At 40.8% G+C, this 7,484-nt stretch overlaps 1 pseudogene; it reads right to left on the bottom strand.

The window, feature by feature from the left end:
• Window positions 1-1,525: 1,525 nt before the first annotated feature.
• The window catches only part of LOC110313814, a 7,113-nt pseudogene continuing 1,154 nt past the window's right edge, over window positions 1,526-7,484 (bottom strand).

Below are 7,484 nucleotides of genomic sequence, written 5' to 3'. Positions count from 1 at the left end.
CACTGTTAGGAGTCCCACAAGAAGACCAAGCTACACAACTGTAACATATATGCAGAAGTAGGTCAGGCCCATGCAGGCTCCCTGATTGTCAGTTCAGACTTTGTGAACCCCAGTGGGCCCAGGTTAGTTGTTTCTGTGGGTTTTCTTGTATTATCCTTGATCCTTCTGGTTCCTATAATCCTTCTCCCCTCTTCCACAGGATTCCTCAAGCTCTGATATATTATGGATGTTGCAATAACTTAGTGAGTAAAATTGCTTGCTCCCAAGACTGGTGATCTGAGTTTGATCCCTGGGACCCACATTGTGGACAGAAAGAGAGAACTCTTGCAAATTATTCTTGTCCTGTAACCTCACATGCATATCATGGTACACACCCTGTGCATTCTTTTATATAGTAAAAAAAAACACTGTAAAAAAAGTCTCATAACCTTAGTTATTACCAAGCCATTCCCTACTATCATGACCCAGATTTAACGAAGTAAATACTTCTCTCCATACCATGTCTAGACTTTCCTGTTCTGGGCTTTGATATGAGTGAAATTGTACTTTGTGTGGCGCTGGCACTGATTTCCATCCATATTGTAATGCCTTGCTCCTTTTATGGCTTGAATAATAATCTATTGCATTGCTATAGTGCATTGTTTTAGAAGGATAAAGACCTCACTATTTAGACCTAAATGGCCTGAGACTTGCTATATAGATTATGCCGGACTTAAACTATAGTATATTCCTTTTTGTTTATTCTTTAATAGGATAGACAGACATCTGCAATTGTTTGCTACTTTGATTTGATGAAACATGTTGCTATGAGCAGTCATATGAAACTTTCTAGGTACATATTTTTTTTTTCCAGTCTGAACTTAGCAATGTAGTTGGTGGGCCAAGTATCAACTCTTTGTTAAATTATTTGAAGGCATACAGGACTGTTTTCCAAACTTGAGAGCTAACTTTGGATTTCTAATTATGTAAGAATTTAGATTTTTCTGTATCCTCAACAACACATGTTAGTACCTGACCTTTTTTTTTTGGTGTATTTCACTATGTAAAATTTAGTTTTTATAAAAAAATGTGTGACACCAGCGTCTGCTTCTAAACCGACTTAATTAGGAAGCCATTCTCTTATAGAATACACATTGGCATTGAAATAGTTTTTAAAAATGTAATGGCTATCTACGAAAGATTACGTTTGATTGTTACCCCACACCTTGTGTGTCTGCACACACAGAACCAGACATTCCCAACTTTACATTCGATTGTTAGTCAGTATTCCACTGCTGCATTTTGTAAAGAACTTTAAAGTTTCATAAAAGGAAAACAATTAAGAAACTAGGATAAATCTATGTCTTATAACAGCATTTTTACATAAACAATTTAAACCGGCATGCAGGCAACTTCTCTTGTTGTCACACACCTTTTTTTAAAGGGGAAAATTACACCCATTTTACAGAAAATCCCACATGCACTGCAATATGCTGGAAACAATGCTAAAGGACCAGTGTGGATGGCGCGCCCGCGCACACACACACACACAAACTGCTTCTTTATAAATTATGAACTGGAGTTCCTGATCATGACGGGGGCCGGGATGTCCAGTCCTTAGGGTTTTGCTCTCTGGAAGAACACCTTTAGGTAATTTTTAAAAACTTTAGCATCAAGCTGCTGAAGTGCTTGGCAGAACTCCTGAATTATTTCTGGAGCAACTTGTAGGGAGGGCAGGGTTTCTTGTTGAAGACACTGAACACACTCAGGGCCCCATTTGAGGTGGATTGTTTTCAGAGTCACGGCACACTCAGAAAGTGCCAACACTGTCTGTGCGTCTGTCAGGTCAAAGGTCTGCTTCAAAGGTGCCAGGAAACTGCCAGGATGATGTGCTTATAAACAAAGTCAGCAAAGCCCACCAGTCCGTCCTTGCCTCCCCAGAGCTCCACCAGCTTTGGGAGGATAATAAAACACGTTTTCTGTGCAATTGGATCTGGATAGTCTACGGCTCCTTGGATAACAGTAACCCATTCTACATTTTCTGCACCTTGATTCGAGATCACTTTACTCATCCCACTGCCAGTGACCATCTGCAGGAAGACGAAGTAACTCCTCCTCAGCATCTGCTTCTCCAATGCCGCCGACTGGTCGTTGTCTTCCGCTGGTCGCAGCAGCACTTCAAAGATGGCGTAAAGCAGGGGCATGAACATCTGCTGTAAAAACGGGGACACCTGCGTCTTGAACTTGGCCGTGATCTGGTTGATCAGTGGAATGAACTCCTGGAGGTCTTTCGCTTCACAGTCTTTGAGCATGTGCTCTGAGGCAGAAGGGATGAATGGGAGCACCTCCTCCTCGAGGCAGATGATCATTCGATGAAGGAAGGTCCAGTCGCTGCTTCGGAGGGGCAGCTTTTGCGTTGCTTTTGCAAGGGGCAGCTGAGGGCTGGCAGGAAGGTCTGTAAACAGTCCAGGTAGACCTGGGAGCAGCCGCACTGTTTCACAGTCTGCTTGTTGCTGAAGTTCAGCCTTGCTGGTTCGACTGGCTAATCCCACCATGTGGTTGAGACTGTCTGCAAGAGATGCTTGTCTCTCTTCATCCTGCGCCATCATCAACTTTTCCAACAGAACCTTGAACCTCTCCATCAGTGGTGTAAGGAGGTCCTTCATTAAGGCCTGCTTATTTTCTGCAGGGTATTCACTTTAACAATCAGTGCCCCGGCTGTTTCGTAAATGATCGTCGCTACTCAGCAAGGACTGGTAACCGTTCTCCGGTGGAGAAAGGGCTAATAAATCTTAGTACCTGACATTTTTGTTTAGCCATCCTAGGATATTTTTAGTGGCACTTCAGTGTGGTTTTATTTTCTATTTGTTTTACTGATAACTATTGATTTTGAATATCTTTTTATGGCTTACTGGTCATTTGTATATCTTCATATTAATTGTTTGTTTAAATACTTAAGCTGCTTCAAACAGAGTTCTTTCCACATGTTTGGAATGTTTTCCCTTTTTTATTTTGTATTTTCTTTATTTACATTTCAAATGCTATCCCCTTTCCTGGTTTCCCCTCTGAAAACCCCCTATCCCATTCTCCCTCACCCTGCTCCCTAACCCACCCACTCCCATCCTCCTGCCCTGGCATTCCACTACACTGTGGCATCGAGCCTTCTCAGGACCAAAGTAAGTTTTTTCCTCATATAATATATATCCTCTCTTTATCCTTCTACTTCTTACCCATCTCCCCTCCCATCCAGATCCACCCACTTTCTGTCTCTCCTTAGAAAACAAACAGGCCTCCATGGAATAAAAATAAAATATAACAAGATAAAACAAAACCAAACATATTAATAAGACAAAACAAACAAACTGAAGAGGAAGAGCACAAGGAAAGGTACAGAGATCTCATTTGCATACACAATAATACACACACACACACACACACACACACACACACACACACACACAGAGGAATCCCACCCATAAAAACAGTAAACTGGAAGCCATAATATATACACAAAAGACCTACAGGGTAAAAGAGAGAAAAATATATAAACAAAATAAAAAATTGGCCTGGGCCAAGTAGTGGGAGTGGGTGGGTAGGGGAGCAGAGGTGGGGGGGAGGGGTATAGGAAACTTTCGGGATAGCATTTGAAATGTAAATAAAGAAAAAAATAAATAAAAAGAAAGAAAGAGAGGACTTGACATGACATAATGAGATATGGAACCTCCAAAGATGCCATTGAGTTCATTTTCTCTTGGCCACTACTGCTGGAACTGCCACCCACCCTTGAGAGATTTGTTTCCCTTGTGAGACTCCCTTAGAGAAAACTAAGTTTTCTTCTACAAGTGGTTATCCACTGGAAACAGCTTCTGTGTTAGGGATAGGGTATATGTCCACATTTTCTTTTGGCTCTAGGACCCCATGTTGTGCATATCCATGCCATCCCTGTGCATGGTGTCGCAGTCTCTGTGAGTTCCTCTGTGCATTGATCCTGATGATTTAGTGGGTCCTGTTCTTTTTATGCTCTCTATCCCCTCTGGCTCTTATATGTTCTCAGCCTCCTCTTCCACAGGATTCTATCACATTTACATATACTTGACTTTCATATTTTTGGATGTTATCAGAGTATAAACTCTGAATTATTATTTTTTCTCCTAAGAATCTTGGTCTTTTATTCCTTTAGATTCATTGTGTGACTATAATTGCTTTCTTAATTTTATTTTTCTGTATATGAGTGTGTTGTAGGTACACATGTATATGTAGGTACACATGGTGACCAGAAGTCAGCTTCAGGTGTCACTTCCCCTAAAGCCATCCATCCACCTTTTTCCTTCCCATAATTTTTCACTAGCCTGGAGATCTCTAGGTCAGGCTAGCTGACCAGACAATCTCAGAAGATTCACCAGTCTCTGCCTCGCAAATGCTGAGATTTCATGTGTACTCTACCATATGTTGTTACGTTAGTACTGGGGAATCAAACTCAAATCCTTACGTTTAGTTTTTAAATTTAAATTATTTTATCTTAGCTGTATAGTTTTTTTTTTGCCTTTATGTATACCTACCTGTATATGGTACCTGCAGAGGCCAAAAGAGAGCATTCATTGGATCACCTGAAACTAGAGTTATAGATGGTTGCTTCTGGAAACTGTACTGGTGACCCCTAGAAAACAGCTAGTGCTCTTACCTGCTGAACCATTTATCCAGTTTTGTACGACTGAGAATCTCTGTAGGAATACTTTTATTTTTTTGGTGATCATTATTTTCATTGATTTATGTGTGTATGTGCACATGCATGCAGACACGTATGTACATGCATGCACACACATGTGCACGCACATACACATGAGTGAAAATAAGTGGAAACACACATTATCTTGGAGTCCTTACTATGTATACCTCTTTCCCTCCTGCCCTAATACTTGTGTTTAAACCTTTCACTTAACTTTTCCTCTTCCCAATGCATCCGGATTAAAACCTTCCTTCATTTCATTAACCATTGTCTCTTTAATTAATCTATTGGGATGGGTGCCTGAGACAGTACTGTTATGCGGGCTATACCCAGGTCATTTGTACCAACACATGCAACTCTAGTTATATCATTTAGGAGGTTTTTGCAAAATATGGATTTCTGGTACTAGCCATAGTGTTGTTCCTGAGAAAGGCTCAGACATTTGCATAATTAATTATCCCTTTAAGTTCATATTCATGAATGTTCATAGCAGTACTGTTCAAAATTGCTAAAACTCTGTAATTTTTCATGTTGTCTCATGTTAAATGCTTCAAATGGGTTAAGAAATAAGAATTGAAGTAGCTGGGTGGTGGTGGTACACACCTTCAATCCTAGCACTTGAGAGATAGAGGCAGTCAGATCTTTGAGTTTGAGGTCAGCCTTGTATACTGAGCAAGTTCTAGAGCATCCAGAGCTATTACACAGAGAAACTCTGTCTTGAAAAACAAACTGAAACAAAACAAAATAACAATAATAACAACAAAACCCCTCAAACCTAAAGTAGCCAAACTTAGTGAGTGTACCATGCCCTCTGTGCATGGTGTACATATGCAATCCTCTGATTCTCCTACTTCATCTCCCACTCTCCAGGTCTTATGATAGTTTCTTCCAGTCTCTTTTGAAACATTATTTTATAGGTTAAATTTCTGGTTCTGACCAGTCTATGCAAGCTTTTATGAATGGTTTTCCAAACTTGTTTTCAAAAGCTTGCAGTTTAGTTTTAAACCCCTAGGGACTGGTTATGTGTTTTTTCTCCCCTTGGGCTTTACAGAGTTTTGTCAATATCCACACCAGTTCAAACCTCCACAAGTTGCGTGTAGTTTTATGCTGCCATCTATGCTTAGGGATTGGCCACACTACCACCCCCTTCCCAGCTTCCCTTGAATCTACCAGTAAAACACACACACACACACACACACAGAGAGAGAGAGAGAGAGAGAGAGAGAGAGAGAGAGAGAGAGAGAGGAGAGAGAGATTGTTCTTTTACAACTTGCCTTCTTGCTGAGCATTAACTGTATCCCACCTGGAAAAATGTGCTCTTATTAATGTTTTTATCTCTGTCTCTCTACCTGTCCTAAACTTCAGTGGCTAGTCCCACCTAACCCCTGTCAAACATCCCTGGCCACCCACCTATAGTTGTGGCCACAGACCCCAGCTCCCCCTGAAACCTTCACATGGTTGCTACATTCTCCTTCCTCCAAAGCATGTCAGGAAAACCGCTCTCTTCTTCCCGGCATTGCTTTTTTTCTCCTGGAAAATGGAAGTCCCATAAGTATCTTGATCCCGCAATTGACCCCTGGCTTTCTTTACTGACAAACCAATTGGGAATCAGGAACTTTCCCCTTCATCCATGTGCAAAGCTGGCAGCTTCCTATCTTATCTAGCTGCTGCTCATTGTTGTGATGGCTATGAAAACTCCAACTTCTGACCTAAATTCCTGAAAACTGCATCTTCTGACCTAAATTCCTGAAAACTCTGATTTGGCTCAGTCCTCAGAAGTATGTAACTATGGTGAAATGACCAGCCTTTGTTTTGTTTTTGTTTTTTATTATTTGTTTGTTTTTGGTTTGCATTTTTGCATTTTTTTTTTGAGACATGGATTCTCTGTAGAGCCCTGGCTGTGCTGGAACCTACTCTGTAGACAAAGGCTGGCCTCAGATTCAGAGATCTATCTGCCTCTGCCTCTCCAGTGCTGGGATTAAAGGCTGTGCCACAATGCCTGGCTAACTCAGACCCAGAGGAAGTGAGGCAGTTCTGCACATAGCTAGCTGGGAGCAGTGTGTCAAGTTTTCACCTAGGTAGAAGTTTCTCACATTGTTGTAAATTCCACCATGTTGGAATAATTGTGGTTTTCACATTTAGAAACATTTCTTCAACCTATATTGCTAAGGTATGTCTCTAATTTTTCTTAGAGACTGTGACTCTGCTAGCAGTTTTAACAAATTTGGTTAATTATACTCTGTATTGAATCTAGTGGACTTGAATTTTATTACACTGTCCCTCGATGTCCCTCAGTACTCTGGCCCCATCCCACACTAAAACCAACCAGTATTCAGGCATCTGGCAAGTTTCGAACAGCTAAGACAGAAATGGCAGGAAAGAACTCTAGGTAAAAGGGAAGAACCATTTCTGAAGGCTAATGTAGACATGGCTGGGGAAAAACCTCTCCATAAAAGTGAAAAACTGTTTCTAACTGCTAAGGCAGAAATGACAGAAAAGAACTCTCAAAAAAGAGAATAAACACTTCAACCAAATAAGGTAGAAATGGCTGGGGAAAACTCTCCGTAAAAATGAAAAGCCATTTCTAATGGTTAAGTTAGAAATGATGGAGGTTGGGGGGCACTCTCCAAAAAAGTGAAAAAGTATTTCTGCCGCTAATGTAGAAATGGTGGGAAAGAACTCTCAAAAAAGAATAACCATTTAACTGCCAAAGTAGAAATAGCTGGAGAAAAGCTCTTGATAAAAGGGATAACAATTTCTTAACTTAAGGTTGAAATGG

Source organism: Mus pahari, chromosome X (assembly GCF_900095145.1).
Source record: "Mus pahari chromosome X, PAHARI_EIJ_v1.1, whole genome shotgun sequence".
Taxonomy (NCBI): Eukaryota; Metazoa; Chordata; class Mammalia; order Rodentia; family Muridae; genus Mus; species Mus pahari.
Note: the sequence above shows the minus strand (reverse complement) of the source record. Positions and strands in the feature narration are given on the sequence as shown.